This window comes from Mauremys reevesii, linkage group 1 (genome assembly GCF_016161935.1).
Source record: "Mauremys reevesii isolate NIE-2019 linkage group 1, ASM1616193v1, whole genome shotgun sequence".
NCBI lineage: Eukaryota > Metazoa > Chordata > Testudines > Geoemydidae > Mauremys > Mauremys reevesii.
In genome coordinates, this window is record NC_052623.1 from 347,073,139 (window position 1) to 347,090,676 (window position 17,538).

The following is a 17,538-nucleotide window of genomic DNA, read 5'->3' on the forward strand; positions in this document are numbered from 1 at the left end:
AGAAGGAAGCAGAGGCCCCTGCCCCTGGGGCCACCAGCAAGAGTTGGTCCCTGCCTCCTTCTGGAGCCACAAACACTGTAGGAGAAGGTGACCAGTGTGAGTTCCCCACCTTCCCAAGGGGGATGGGGCTTGGGCTCTGGGCATCAGCTCTGGGGTGGTTGGCAGCAGGCTTTGGCCATGCGGCAGTGGGCTCCATCCCCCAGCTGCAGGGGTTCAGGCTCCAGCCCCAGACTCAAACCTCCTCCTCACCGACGCTGCCCCTGGCCCCCGCTGCCTTCTCTAGCCCCCAGCCGTGGAGCAGGATCTCAGGCTCCAGCCCCGGACTCATCCCTCTCCCCCATCACCCTGACCACTGCTGCCTCCTCCATCGCCCCTGGCCCTCCTGCCTCCTTACCCACCTCCCCATCCAGGGTTTAATTTGTCCCCCAGCTTGCCGGGGATAAGTAAGTCTGCTGCCATATTAACAAATATACAAATAGCATTTTTCACAGTAGCAGGCTTACTAGCTAGCAAGTCTAAAAAAAAAAAGCTACCAAAAAAAAGTAAATAAAAGCAAAACATGCAAAGCACCTTATTTGTGTTTCCTTTCTGCTTAGGTCCAGTAAAGGATAGAGAGAACTGTACATTATTTTTATTACTGAGTCTGCAAAAAACAACACAAAAACCCTATAAATAAATTACAATGATTCGGACATGTATCTGTGCATAATTATTTGTTTCCCTAAAGTTAATTAAGCATTTTAGGAAAAACTGTCAGAGCAGCCACCAGCAAGAGTTGGTGGCCAAACTCTGAAGCCACCAAAAAAAAAATTGTTGTGAGAACTTCTTAGATGTGTTAGTATCAGAGAGCCTTGAAAGACAAGAGACCACGATATACATGCAAGACCTAAGTTTGGAGGAAAGGTACCTCCCGAGGCTTCTTTAGCTCTTGCTACATTCTCCACTCTTGAGAGGAGATTGTGGCGAGGCAGATTGCACTAGTGACCAGTGTGAAGTACTGAGCTGCAGGCAAATCCTGTTGGCCTCTCTGTGCTTATTCTGCTTCCCCCTCCCTCTATCAGCTGCTATGCTGTCACTGACTCCCTCCCATATGGCTGTGAAGCACTCCCCCTCACTGAGTGGGAGTTAATGCTATTACAAGCAGCCTTTTAACTCCCACATGGATTGCTGTCAAATTTTGGAATCGTGCAGCAAAAAGCGGTTTCTCGCTAGCTCGGCATGCTTCCTTAAACCCACAGCGCCCCTACCAGCTGGTGTTCCTGGGGGGGATTTTGGGGAAGTTTGGGGAGCATGTCCCAGGTCTGCTGGAGCTCACTGTATCAACTAGTTGCAGGACCACCCCTATCCCTTTTTAATTATTTTGGCTCCCTTCCTTTACTACACACAGTGAAGGGGAGCATCTGGCCTCATATTTGCTTCTTTATTACACTTAGCTGTCTTTGCTAATACTGGACCACGTTTTTTAGACCCGTGAACATCTATTTTACCCTATTTTTTAAGGTTGGTACTGAGGAGGTAGGATGGCATTGTGTTTAAGGCACAGGCCTAAGAGTCTGGAGACCTGCATTCTCTTCCCAAATGTGATAAACACATTGGAAAAGCAACCTCTGCTTTTTGTCTCAGTTTCCCCTTCTGAAAATTGTGGATACACCTACCTTCCTCCCAGGGGAGGCGTGTGGCTAAGGTAAAGTTTGCAACGTCTGCTGAAACTGTCCCATAGAAGGTGCCGTAGAAATGGAAAGCAACAGCTGAACCCAGATTTTAGGGTATCTGCAATTTATTTGTTCCTTGAATGCAAAATTCAATAGCAACTAAAATGAGCTGATATGAATCTGCAGTTATCCAAATGTTTTGGCTGTCCCTTGAGGCAATCACATAATCAGTTTACACCTGTGTCGCATTTACCTAATGAAAAAGAACATTCTGTGTATACTATTGGAATGTGCATCAATAATTTAACACCTTTTCCAAATGAATGGGATGTCACCATATGACAAACAATATGTTCAACTGCAGAGGATCGGTGAGAAAGCCCCTGTGAACATGCAGCTTTGCAAAGGATGCATCTGAACCAGTAATGAAAATAGCTTAAGTGGCAGTAGATCCTGGACAAAGATATTATTGGAAACCAAATCTGCCACACACCTTGGATACAAATAGCTTGGCTAAGTCTTATTTCATTTTTTATATTTCCTGTCCTCCTAAATCAATCCCACTCTCCTCGCAGTCCTCTAATAATCTTTGATGCTCTTCTCAACAACCTCCAGTTTGTTAACTTCTTTCTGGACTTGAGGTCCACAGAATTGAAGGCAACATCCAAGATGCAGTCCGTTTGCACAGCATGCTGAGTGCAATCCAGTAGTGTTTATATATTCCACATTGTGTTTTTTGTGTAAAATTCTGAAGTATTGAGGCAAGATTATATGTGGCTCTCAAAGAACCCTGTAAGTGCTTATGGAATGTGAATGCTTTGAAATTTCACTTCTTTGATCAGCACTTATAGGCACTAAAGCTCATCAGATACTCCTAGCACCCAGACTAAGTAACCTACCTGATTAAACTCAAATTACATTAAACTGAACTTAAATTCATAGCTCTACTAGGGCTTGTCTTCACTACCGGGTTAAGTCAACCTAAGTTACACTACTACAGCTATGTGAATAATGTAGCTGGAGTTGATGTAGATTAGGTCGACTTACCGCGGTGTCTACACCGTGCTGCTTTGATGGGAGACGCTCTCCCGTTGACTTACCTTACTCTTCTCTGAGAGGTGAAGTACCGGGGTCGACTGAAGAGCGCTTTGCCGTTGATTTGGCAGGTCTTCACTAGACCCACTAAATCGACACCTGCTGCATTGAATGCAGCAGTATTGATCTCCCCAGTAGGGAAGACAAGCCCCTAGACACAAAAATCATGGACTCAGTAGAGAGACTGGTTTTCTGTCTCTTTACAACAATCTGCAACCCACTAACTCTCCTTTGTCCTCTGACTGCAGAGGTGTTAATTGCCCACTTCATTTTGAATGATTTCTTGAAACGTGTTACCCTTATGGATCTGTTTCACCTTGTATTTAGGGGTAACACTCTGAGGGCATGTCTTCACTAGCAATGTTAAAGCGCCATAAACCCCCCACCTCGATGAGGGGAATAGCTACCAGTGCGGGGAGTGCGGTTTCCAGGGCTAGTACACTGTCTACACTGGCACTTTCCAGCGCTGAAACTTGCAGTGCTCAGGGGGTTGTTTTTTCACACCCCAAGCGAGAACGTTGCAGCGCTGTAAAGTGCTGGTGTAGACAAGCCCTGAGTATCTTTCCCAGACCTGAAGAAAAGTCAACATTAGGAATTAATATTCTGTGCTGGTAGGATCTAGTTGTGATTCACAATTAAGATTTTGACATTCTAATCTCCCTTTTTTTTGGGTACTCAACCTTATCCTACCGCCGGCCGCCACACCACGTCAGATCTCACAGATTTAGCAGGCTCTTGCCTGGTGAATACATGCATGGGAAACCTCTAAGGCAAGGCCAGACAGCTGCAGGAAATAGTACTGATAGATTCACTAGATGGCATGCTTCCCTCTGAGTTAGTACTGATGTAATGTCTTTGTTATAATGCTAGGGGACACAATGCCAGTGGAGGTGTCTTTACTATGGAAAGTGGAACGGAAATCTTGACCACTTGTGGTTCTTAACAACTCATATCACGTATTGTGAAAATACCATATGGGTATTACCGCTAGTGTCTTGGTCCAATTCCAAAAGGATAATGAGATTCCCACAACTGAGGTGGAATTTGTCTTCACTTCCTGTCCTAAATGGTTACATAACTTTGCTGTGCACTGTTGAACAGCTGCCATATTTTACCCTGGGGCACTCTGGAGGCAGATGAAGTGATTACATAAATAAATATCCTGCTCTCACCCTGCATATTGTAAATAGAATGTTTAAGGCACCAGTGTCATATAGGTTTTGAAATGACACTCAGATACACGTAGATAATAATAGATAAATATCTACATGTTTATAGATAAATAAATATGATGTTCTGCAACACAATGTCCACTAATAATGGCAACAAATATGTCTTTATGCGCATAATACTTAGAAGAGCAAATGGTACAGAAAGCAAAGCAATTGAGAGTTAAGCAACCAATGAACTGGTGGTAATGCTAGACAGCCACAGAAGAACTTCAGAGTCCCAAATGGCCCTCACTTACTAGGCCAGTGCAATAACATCAAAACTGGAGTAAGCACAGATTCAGACTGAATAAAATAACTATTTTGTGGCTCAAAACTAATTCCAATCAGCCTAGAAATAAAGTAAAATTAATAAAATAAATATTTCAAGTAATATCTGGAAAAACCTTCCCACCAATGAGATCTTCTAGGCTGTCAAATAGACACCCCAGGTCAGTGGTAGATTCCCCTTTGTTTGGGACATCTAACAATTCACTTGATTAATTATATGCAACTACACCAAGGAGTGATGGCTTTGTGGTTAAGGTCCTGGACTGGACTCAAGAGCATCTTGATTTCTGCCTCTACCCCAAACTTCCCATGTGACCATGGGCCAGTCACTTAGGCCATGATTCAATAAGATACTTAAGCATGTGTCTGACTTTAAGTATTCAAGAAGTCTTACTGAAGTCAATGGGACATCTCACTTACTAGCTCTGTGCCTTAATTTTCCACCTGTAAAATGGAGATAAATAAATATCAGAGCTGTCTGGAAATCAATTCTGTTTCACAAAAGCTTCGAGGTTTCAAAAGCTGTTTTTGTTTTGTATCAATGAAAATGAGATCATTTGAAATGTTTTGCAAAATGGGAGTAGAGAAAGACAGCAATTCTAGAATAGGTCATATCAAAATGGTTAGAGCACTCAGCTAGGATGCGGGAGACCCAGGTTCAAGTCCCCTTTTTACCTGAACGTGAGTTTCACACATTTAAAGCCAGTGTCCTAATCAGTCTCCTGACTAATTCCAAAAGTTTGACTGATACAGAATTCTAGCTGTATCTCTATCAGTCTTTGGACTGGTTTACCCTGGAGGAGTGATGGTGGTGGTTGGGGGGGGTGTCGATCTACCCTGGAGGAGTGATGGTGGTGGTTGGGGGGGTCGATCTAAGATACGCAACTTCAGCTACGAGAATAGCATAGCTCAAGTCGATGTATCAACTTACCTCCCGTCCTCACGGCGCGGAATCGATGGCCGTGGCTCTCCCGTCGACTCCGCTTCTGCCTCTTGCCCTGGTGGAGTTTTGGAGTTGACGGGGAGTGCGTTTGGGGATCGATTTATCGCATCTAGACGAGACGTGATAAATTGATCCCCGATATATCGATCGCTACCCGCCAATCCAGCGGGTAGTGTAGATGTACAACAAAGACTGATTCTGACAAAAACGCTCCCTCCCATAACTGGTGTGCAAGAACTCGGGCCTGCCATGGCAGTCCCACTCCATCTAGGTTGCATTTTCTGAATTTCCATTGCTCTAGTAAAAGTATTGAAAGGTCATTGTTATTTTTTTTTTAATATAAAGCTAGGTCTTCAATGGAATTATTGCATCTTTTTGTAACTGACTGTAGTGACAGAGCCCATAACTTACCATCCAGGATTTTAAGAATAATTGCCAAACATAAGCTGAAAGAAAGAAAAGGGTTAGATTGAAAGTATGAGGCCTATAGACAGGTGGTAGGAGTTCTGGAAAATGTATTAAATGTTGAAATATTATGTTAAGCATAAAATAAAGAGAATATTTTAAACAAAAACCCTAAATATCCTAACACTGGTTAAAAGTCAATTTTCAGACCTGGGCACCAAAGGTAACATGTTCAGAAGTTCTTACGCAATTTAGGAGCCTTAAGTCCCATTTTCAAAAATGACCTGGGCACAGAGAGTCTAAATCTCATTTTTAAATTTAGACTCTCTGTGCCCACGTCACTTTTGAAAATGGAATGTAAGGCTCCTAAATCACTTGGGTATTTTTTGAAACTTTTACCCAAGTCTGCTCCATTGTGCAAGACCACTTATGGGAGAATAATGAAAAACAAAACCAAACCAGGAAGAAATATCCAATCAGAGGCAGGAGAGTCCATTTAGTACGAGTTGTTCTTCCTTCCCACTGGGCCACTGAAGTGAAATTAAAAGAATAAAAAATTAAAAGCTACCATAATTCAGCAGACCTTGGAGATGACTACCCTGGCTAGCGACAGCAAATATCCACAGCCTCCCGTATCACTGGGATTTATTCAGTGTTGAAAGCTCTGGATAACTTGGACTAAGGAGAGCCTGCCTACGCAGTATTACTAGAGCTGTCAGATAGTAGTTCAGATGGACACTGTTGTTCAAATATTAAGTGTAATCTTCTCAAATCTTCTTGACTTTTTCCCCATTAACTTTAAACTGCCCTGAAATCATTTTGACAAGTGCTTCAGCTAATGCAGCGGCAGCCAACATGCCTGCCGTAGATAGCATCATGGAAATGTAGCTGCTTTTCCTGTACTTGTGAACCATTGTAAAATTATGAACAGCTGCACCAGAAGATGATAATCAGACAAAAATATAACAAGTCTTCCTGTTTATTACACAACTCAGTATTAAATAAACCCATGCAAGCAAACCTAAATTTTTCCACTAACCCTTTCTAATAAAGATTGAAATGTAATAAAATATGTAAGAAAGATGCATCATCATGAACCAAAAGTCTGCAAAATAAGGCATTTAGTTAATTATTTATTAACATATCCAGCAAGAATATTATTGAGGGAATGTGGACTATCCACATTAGAAATATTTTTATCTTTAAGTGATAGTGCAGCTCCCATTTTCTTTGTGCAAGATTTATATACGAGAGAGGGAATGAGATCAAAAATGTAAAATTGATACTACTCATTTTTTTTTTGCATGGTAGAAAGAAAAATGCCTTGTGGTTTGAATGTGCTTAGCAGAATATATTTTTTAATTACACCATGTTTGTATAAAACAAAACCCCCGTCAAGGAAAAAAAATGACTCTCTCACATTTGACAAAACCAATAACATTGCACCTTAGCTGCATATGTGAGGAGCATGCGAAATTTAGAGCGGAAGGGCAGAAGACTGGACTTCTGCATATTCAAAACTAACAGAATTGGTCAAAATTGAAAACAAAATCACCTATATCTCAATCATCTCCAGCATCTAGGGGAGCACGGTTCTGATGCAGTATGACAATTCCTATGTTGTTCTTTCTGCTCCTATTTGGATTTTGTTTTTAATTGTCAGCATATGATTTAAAATTAACCTGAAGAGCTTCATGAGAGAGATTTACAATCCATGGGCCAAATTATGAACCAATGAATCAATAAAGTATTTTATTACTCCAGACTTACAGTGGGGTAACTGAGATCAGAATCTGGCTCACTTGACTTAGCTTGCTTAGCTGTTATGTACAAATTACAGCCTCAGTCCTACCACCTGATCCAGACAGGCAGACCCAGGCACCTGCATGAAGTCCAACTGAAATCAGTGCAGTTTCTGAATCGGGACACGTGTCTGCCCACAGGGCTCAGATTGCACAATCGTGGTCTAGGATTTCTTAGGAGGTTAAAAAAAATGTGCTTTAGCGTTGTTAAATAGCTTTAGGCTACGGGAATAGACGAGTTGTGTCATTACTACATCATTTCCTTAATATGAAACACAATCATTAGAGGTAAATTGGTATGTATAAATGTGCTGGACTTTTCCTCCCTTGTCAAAACTAATGACTTATAAAGTAGTTTAAGAAATCATTCCAATATGCTATTTTGATTATACAGAGTCTCTATGTACTTGACTCGTTTTTTTTCTAGTTGACAATGAAAATAAGACAGCAAATTAAAGGCACATGGGAACATAATGGTAAGAACAGTTACAGGGGTAGGACATGAATTATTTTAATATCTTACCAACAGAGCTGCTGATACTTCACAATTCATGAACAAATTTTCTATTACTACAGAGTCATGCTTTTATTGACTGGTATAAAAACACCATTTGTATCTTTTTTATCCTGCTGTGTTTCTATTTTATTGGAAATGTCCTGTAACAGGTATAACATCAGCTCAGATTACCAAGAAATCTATAAAATAGCTTTCCTGCTACTACCTTTGGAGCAGATTGAAAGAATACATTATGATCCCACTGAGTCACTGATAAAAACTGTTATTCACAGGCAAACATGATTTATCCTCACCTGTTAGAAATTCTGGATTTATCCACTTCATTATAAAATGCATTTCTCCCACATTGATTAGCAACACAGATGTATTATTAAAGAGACACTGTTTGGGAGCATGAGTTCCAAATTTAAGTTTTAAAGTTTACAACATATAATAGGAACAGAAATGTTTCATGCAAATAAGAGTGGTCATAAACAGTGTCTTGGGAGAATTAAACATTCCCTGGCAGTGCTAGAAACACAAGCAAAAGCCTTGTGCTATTGCATAAGAACCAGGAAATGATACTGACCAGTTAAACTTTATTATCCAAGCAACATAGAATGAAAAATTAATACAGAATAAATGGTGATAAGAAACTTAGATTTAAAAAATGAGTATGCTTTTAATAATACAAGTAAGGTTTTCTTTAATATAACATTAATATGGGACATTAATATAAAAGGGATATAATTTACCTTTTTTTCCAGTTCCAGGCCAGAACTTATGATGACTAGTTCTATGCTCCAGAACTAAAACCACTGCAAAATCGATGGCTTCCCAGTTATATATTTAGTTCAAAATCTAAAATAATTGTAATATAAATATAAGGTAGGGAAAAGCATGGGAATTAATCTTCCCTTGGTATAATGAATGCTCTGTGGGTGGAATTTTAAAAAGCACTCCGTATTGGGCAAATTCTGCTCCCACCGAAGTCAATGGAAATCCCACAGACTTCAATGGAAGGAGAGCTAGGCAAAACCAGAATGCTATTAAGCATCCCACCTTTAGTGCCTATTAACAACAGTCAACCTTAGCATATTTGAGTAGGCCTGCAAAAATTTTTTTTCAAGCCTCTCTTGTCTACAAACATAACAGACTCCCATCTACTATTATCACACCATCATACATAGGGTTGACCTAAACGTTTGGACTGGGCTAGTGAGATGGTTCTTTGAAAGACAACCCAAACTTAAATGGTTCACAGAAAGCATGTGCGCGTTATATATATAATGATCTCTCTCTCTCTCTACAGATGATATCTATATGTCTCTCCTAGTCTCCTAATACAGAAGTAGAGACCAGCTACTCGTTCCCTTCAACCTAGTGATTGGTTTCACTTTGAGTTACATCAATTTCCATTTTTCAAGTCTGTCTTTGCAAGAAAAAGCCTAGATACTTAAAGAAATAAGCTGAAATTCTCCATTACATGTATAGTGCTTCAGATCATAGGCCCAATGACTAGCTTTACAATTAACAATGATCATCATTATGCCTGTGCTTGGACAGAATTCACATTATTTGGTATGACTGTTGTCCAATTTTATTCACTGTGTCTTTTCACTATTACATTAGTGTTTGAAGGATAAATAATACAAAATAATACAGGAAGTGAAACTTTTTTTCCTACTATTTCAGGCTTTTTTAAAATTTAAAATTTTATGGCTGTGGCTCATAAGCTGGCAGTCACGTTAGAGATTGTCTACACAATCATTTAGTGCACAGCAAGCTGGGGTTTAAATCTACAGTGCTGTAACCTGCTGCATTCTAATTGGCAGTGTTGATCCTGCTACTGTGCACTTAATGTGCGCTTTGACATACTTCAGTAGGACATACTGCACACAACGACTTGGTGTGCGGGAGGCTGGAACGCTACACAGTCACTGTCTGGTGTGCTAAGTTTCCACGTGGAAAACATAAGAACATAAGAAAGGCCGTACCGGGTCAGACCAGAGGTCCATCTAGCCCAGTATCTGTCTACCGACAGTGGCCAATGCCAGGTGCCCCAGAGAGAGTGAACCTAACAGGCAATGATCAAGTGATCTCTCTCCTGCCATCCATCTCCATCCTCTGATGAACAGAGGCTAGGGACACCATTCTTACCCATCCTGGCTAACAGCCATTTATGGACTTAGCCACCATGAATTTATCCAGTCCCTTTTTAAACATTGTTATAGTCCTAGCCTTCACAACCTCCTCAGGTAAGGAGTTCCACAAGTTGACTTGCATATTATTGTATCTCTTCCTCTAAAGCCCAACAGATAAACCTCTTATCTAAGCCTCAATGATCTCACATCTTGACTTCAGTATTTTGCTCTCTAGGTTCCTTGACACCCATATGGCTTTGCAACAGCCCCTCCAAATTCTAGCTGCTAAAAACTTCCATGTCCCTCAGTTTGTTTTGTTTTTGTGATCTTAAGGGTTTCTAAATTCCATAGGCTAGACCCCTGGGAAAGCCCAGTTTTAATCTCCTTTTCACAAACACAAGTTAAAAAACATTCTGAAATTCATGTGCACTAAGAAAGAGACAGAAATACTTGTCATAATTTACAGGCTTGTCTTACTGCGTAAACCCTAAGCAAGTTAATTTATATTGACATTTACAATTTGATTTTATGGACAACAGTAACTTACTAATTTATTGCACCTTTAGTACTTTTTGAAGAGAGCACTAAAATCCATATTTAGTACTTAAAGTTATTTGTGGAAATGAATAGAAATACAATCCTGTTCACTTTTCCTGATTACAAGGTAAAATATAACATATCTTGCTTTTAGGATCATTTCATTTGTTTCATTTTGGGTTAAGAGAACTAGAAAGGTGTTGATGATGTTACAACAAAAGTGTAAAGAAGTCTATTGTATTCAGTTTGGCTCTGTGGTTATCAGAGCAATCATACACAGGCTTCCATTGAAACATACACTACATATTCAACCACTTCTGTGCCTATGATAGACTCACAATTTAATCTCTCTCTCTCTCTCTTTTTAAGAAAGGAGGTTCGAATGCAAATCTCAATATAGAGAGGAAAATCTGTTGACCTAGATGAGTCATTACACATTAGATTTAGTCATTATAACAAAATGTTCGATTCATTAAGTGCATCCTTAAATTTCAAAACCATTTCTGATCATTGCCACTGTGGCCGTACAATGTACATTTCAGTACAAAGTACTACCCAGAAGGCTCAAAGTGGTTGTCATTAGTGTTGCTTGAGCTTTCCATAATTCTGTGGCTGCAATCCCCAAGAGGACCACTGGGCTGCATATAGACGACATCATGGAAACAAAGGAAAAATAGATGAGAAGATACACAATAGTGACGCTCTAGAATAATGAACCATCCTTTCACACCTAGGTCAATACTGAATGGGGCCCTCTGAATACTCTGTTTATAATGCTAGAAAATGATACTTTCTGAGCAGCCAGTGCAAAAGAAAATCAAGGCCTTTTTTCTAGCCAAGAGAATAAAAAGGATGAGGCATCAGGAGGGAAGGTCCTTTCAAAGCATTTCAAAATGATGTGCCTCTGCTTCATATCTTAAAATTCTTTTCAATAACTGTTTCCCCTCATACTGGTGCAATGCAGTGAGTACAATATGACTATACTACACTGCACAAAAGGCAGTTGAAATATCTGAACATTCTCTCCTTCTATGGTATTTTCTTGGTCGTTTGGATTTGTGCTGCTAATCCATGGGCAAAATCCTCCTCTCAGCTCTGCCTGGCAGATCTTGAGTCTGATATTGTGATCTATTCTGCACTCATGGAACACTCATTAAGTCAGAATCCACAGAGATGGGCAGGGTATCAGAACATGAAGTTTGCCTGCGCTAAGCCTTTCGAGCCTCCACTATCACAAATTTGCATTTCCCAATTGACTTTAATGGAACTATGCCTGTTTACACCAGCTGAAGATCTAGCCCTTTAAAAAGAGTAATTGTTTCCATGATTACAAAGTTACATAAACCAAGCTTTAACCTGTACTCAGCTATGGATTCTGCAGATGAGCAAACTGCAGTGTCTTTACAATTACCATTGCTATAGAACTGACAAAAATCAGAATACCCAGGGTAACTGACCACTGATTTTCACATCATGAAGGGAGATGGGAAACAGAAGAAGGCATGACGCAAATGAAAAAACTTAGCTGCACTGAAAGCCCGATGAGTCCATTTTCTCTATTATTAGATTTGAGCAGTCATAATTTTCAACTTGTTTGTATTTCTCACAAATTGACAACTCTTCTGAGACACAGCTTTCTCTTTCTTACCTTGAAACCAGACAAAGGCCAGAATTTTTCAGAGTTGGTTGTCTAAAGCTAGGCAGCTAAATCGATATTTACACCTACATTTTTACAAGTGACTTGTGATTTTGGGAATTTCCATTTTGTGTATCCAGCTTGAAAACATCTGATTTTGAGAAAGCATTGACCACCCACTTTCTGAAAAACCAGGTGGTGTTTCAAGGCTTAACTGTGGTTTTATGTCAGGACAGTTTGAACAATTTCTGTTGAAATTGTTTTCCAATGGAATTTTTTTTGGACAAAATGTGAGAGGAGGCAGTTGCATCATGGGAGATGTAGGCTGACCAGAAGCCTAGCCTAGAGAAGAGAATGGGAGGAGGAGGGCACCCAAACTACAACACCCATGAGGCACCATGGCAGCATTTCTGAAACAAAACATTCTTTTTTTTTTTTTTTAGGGAAAAAGCCCAACTCTAATTTAGGTACCTAACTTTAAACATGCAGGTTTGAAAATATTGGCCAATGTTTTATCATCTTGTAAAATCTTTGTAGCTCAAAATGTCTTGATTTCCACTATTGAAGTTATGCAGCTTGGCTGAAGGTATTGCCATCTTTTAATCTCAACACCAGGGGCTGGAACGTGCAGACACTCCTCTTTAACGGAATGGAAATAGATAGGACCCATAGCCAGTCAACTATTATGCTATGACAATGTCAACTGCTGTTATAATTAAATAAGTAATTAAGTGACTAATGTCAATATCAGTTCATTAATATTGGCAAACTGTGGAAAGCAAAAGATTCAGGCCATTTGCAATTTGTTAGAAACTGTGTTTTGCAGCTATAGCTCAGTCTAATTCAGTAGGTACACATGTCAAATTTGGTTGAAGATAATTAGGCATGCATTCAATTCTTGGTCAGATTTCTCTATTGGAAACTAGTATTCCCATTGTACTGCAGCTTTCTTTTCCTAACCTGTTGTAGGCATTTAAAAAAGAATGATTAACCCAAGATGCACCCTCCTTCTCATCTCCAATTACAAATTAATCTTTAAATTTTCTAAACTAATTGTTAAATTTCGGTTTAGCAGTTAGCACTGTGCAACATTTACTGGCAGAATTAACTGTCTCACTCACTACAGGACTGATATTTCAAGCTCAATTACATTTTCATATGACTCAGATTGGTAGCTCACATCTTCTTACAATAACCATAGTCAGGAGTGGGCTGAAACCAGAAACTCAAATCCAAACACTTTCAAAATTCCTGGAGGAGTTGGCTGAGAATTGTTGGACTGGACTCTGCACACAGGGGTTGGGTTAGTCATTAGATCCAGAATTAGAAGGGGCCCATTTTCTGGTTATGTTTTGGATAAGGCTACAATCTCACATGAACAGATTTCCCATCAGATTTCCTCTCAAAATGTCTTATGCAAATAGTCAAATTTTATAGATTTCCACCATTAATGAACTATGTAACACTAACTGTAGGTGGCTGGATTCTTCAGTTGACCTGATTTGTTAGCAGATGTTTGAACTTTGCTGGGAGATGAAAACTCACTGTGGCAGGTGTAACTGTAATCCCAGCCTGGATGAGAAGATGTGGGATTGGCCTGTCTAGGGTGTGCGGCTCAGAACTCCAAAGGGATGAACTCTAGAAACATCCAAGCCTGGAAAGAAGCTTAGGGCTAGAGTTTGTTAGATTGACTCTACATCAGCATATCAAGTCATTGATTTGGAGCCAACTGCTCAGCATAACCCGATTCACTGAATCATACGATTATACAAATTCACCCACAACTAACACACTTCGGAGACAAGAATAGTTAGGAACCTCGTGGTTACACTAGAGTTGACATTAATGACACTAGTCAGATGCACAGTCTCTTCCTAATAGTAAAAACCTCCAGTGCTGTTGCGTTGGTATGGATGCCACTCAGTATAGGGGACCCTGAGGCTCCTCTCACTCACCCACATAAATCCATCTCTTTTGCAAAAAGGAAGTACACAGAATGTGCCGCAGAGTGTGTGGCATCAGTGTGAAAAGGAACAAATCAGTTTAAACTAAGAATTGATCTGGAACTCTTCCAATAATGAAAAGTTATGGGAATTTGAGATTGAAACTGTCCGCATGAAGGCAGGATTGTCTGTCCTAATCCCTTTCTGGCTGTGCCTAAATCCTTTCTAGTAAGAGCCAATGAATAATAAGGGATTTAGTCTTTTTTATTGATTGATTGATTTCATCCTCTAATCCCTCTGTTTCTTTCTCTCTCGACTCTATAACTTTTTCCATACCGTCCCCTATGCCTGGAGCCCCATTTCTGACCCAATCTGCCAGAGATCTCCACCCTCTCCTACTCCAAATCCCTATTTTAAAATACATTTCTTCCTTGAAAGGCTTGACATTCCTTTCTAACCACTGCTGACTTTCAAAACGCATGCTCTGATAACCAAAGCAGCCACATGCTCCTATTGATGACACCCTCGTCCTCCTTTCTCTTTGCCTCTCTACTGTTCCATCATAACCTATATCTTGCCCTTTGTGACGGTAACTTTACAAGGCAGCATGGGGAGACATTTTCAAAGTCATAAATGGCACCTCACTCCCAGTGACTTTGAATGGCAGTTAAGTGCCCAACTGTCATTTGTGCCTTGAAAATCTCCTCTCCGTGTCATATATATCAGCAAGCACCATAGACATTTGTGGGGCTGTACAAACAACTTGCTGTTGTCACCATATTATAAGCATAGTTAGGGTAAGTGTTCTGTGATTTCTGTTCAAAAATATCTTTTGTGAAACATGCAGGATATATTCACTCTACTGAATGCACTGGGTAAATAAGCATTGTGCGTATTGTGTGGCTGATATAATCCTACTTTGATGTACCATTTGGCAAAATGATTGGGTTATGCCCAAGTGGTGCCATCAACTTATAATTAATTTGGCTAATCAAAGAATTATAGAATGCATTTGTAGATTCATAGATTTTCAGACCAGAAGAGACCTTTGTGATAATTTAGCATGATCTCCTGCACTACACAGGCCAAAGAACCTTACCCAATAAGCTGTGCACCAGGTCCATAACTTTTGCTTGAGCTCCAGCGTATCTTTTAGAAAGACATCCAGTTTTACTTAGAGATGGCAAGGAATGCAGAATCCACCACATCCCTAGGCAAGTTATTCTAATGGTTAATTACTCTCACTGTTAAAAACTTGTGCCATATTTTCTAGTCTGAATTTGTCTAGCTTCAGCTTCCAAGTACTGGATCTCATTGTGCTTTTTTTCTGTTGGATTAAAGAGCTGTCTATACTATCAGAAATTCTTCCCTATGTAGGTACTTGTAGACAATGATCAAGTCGCCTTTTAACCTCTGTCTCCAATAAACTAAATAGCTTGATCTTTTCTCATTTTAATCAAGATGTATATAATGCCACTCTATAAAGTGGGCACCCATTACCTAAATTGAAATACACAATATAAACACCAGTACAGTACAAAAGCCTGCGTTTATCACGCATTGACAACACAACAAAAATAGAGAGGATAATAAACACAAAGATTTTCCAACCACTCAGTCTACTCCCTTTCCAAAAGCCAGTGGAGAAAACACATCCCACAGAATAAATGTCACAATGGTAAGTGTGTGACAAGAGGCAACAGTGGAGAAGTTGTATGGCATGCCATTGTATGGCATGCTGAGTGGACAAGTCAGAATTACTAAGCATAGATTTCTCAGAAAATAAAACTGGACACCTAGGTTTCTCCTGCATAGTCTCATCCAAACTATGATTTAATTTTATATTGAGAAATAAAGTACCCCTTGATGTATTGTTTATTTCTTAGATTGCAAAAGAGAGGTGTGCAATGTTGAAAACTATTTGCATGCCTTGGAGAACTTTTAACCCACTAGGTCTTTTAGAGTTTAATTTGTAAAAATAAATACAAGAAAGAAAGAAAGAAAGAAAGAAAATTGTGGTGCAGCGAATCACAAGTTAGGCATGTGGGAATACTCTGGGCTACCAGTTTTTGCGGATGGACACCATTTTAGTAATTAAAGTATAAGCAGTGTCAAAACAGGCTTGGAGCCTTGGATGTCCAAGCGCTATTCAGTGTAAAACAGGTAAACCTCGATTACAATATGGAACTCTAAGCAGGAAATACCATTGTCCTTGTGCTATTACTCCTATTTTTTTTCTGACTCTATGGTAGTCCTTGGCTTCCCAGGGCAACAACCTCACACCAAGTTTAAATATGGTACCAAATTCAATGCAGGGTCTTTTTTTTTTTTTAATTTAAACCAGCCAAACGCTGCTAATACATGGAGAACTTGAGGAACATGTTTTCATTTGAGTTTTGGGGATGCCTTCTCTACCCTGGAACCAGTGTCACTGGAATGAACCAGGAATCTAAGGCATATTGCAAAATGGAAGCAAAACTGGCATGTTTGTAGAATGTTTCAGGGCGCAGCTACAGAGTCCTCAATAGGCAAGAGTAATGCTGCATGGAGACTCACCTAGGGCCTGATCCAAAACCCACTGGAGTGAACTGGAGTCTTTTCACTGACTTCTGTGAGCTGTGGGTTAGGCCCTAAAACACTGAATGCTGCCATGCAAAACACAAGAGAAATCAATATCTGTACTCATTTAGCATCACAGCACACAACTTACAAGCATACAGACCTAGGAGGCAGCAAGTGGCTTCAAATCCTTTGCCAGCTGGGTATTGACATTCACTATTTACACAACATTCTTTATGAAGTTTTCCAGGAGAAAAAAAAATGTGGACCTATGGTGTTTGTTTGGACACAATTAAAAGGGCACGTGCTAATTTGGATGGCATGAGTGGCCACTACAGCTCTGCAAGCATCTGGGAGATGAGACTCAGCTAGTGCAAGCAGAAAGATTGATGATGACCAGACTTGGATGTCTGAACCTCGTTTTGGCATGCACATAGCAAGTAACCTACCAATCCCATTATAACCAGCCACAAGGCATTTCTAGCAATCTCTGCTGGATAATAATTCATACTTTATAGAATCTGTAATATTTGGATTTTACTTTTAAGGGTAAATTCTGTTTTGATTAAGCTCTTCTCTGTTCAGCATTTGACACTGCCCTGAAAGGGATGACCCAACAACTCCAATACCAAGGATAGTTTACATTCAAAAATTAGGATGGGAAGAGGCACTATCTATCTAGTCACCTAAAAACATAAAAAAGGCCATACTGGATGTGACCAATGGTCCGTCTAGCCCAATATCTAGAAACTCTGTGGCTACTCAGACAATTTTTTTCTTCTGGTTCAAAAAAAGCCCTGCCTACCATATATTTGTGGGAGCTTGAA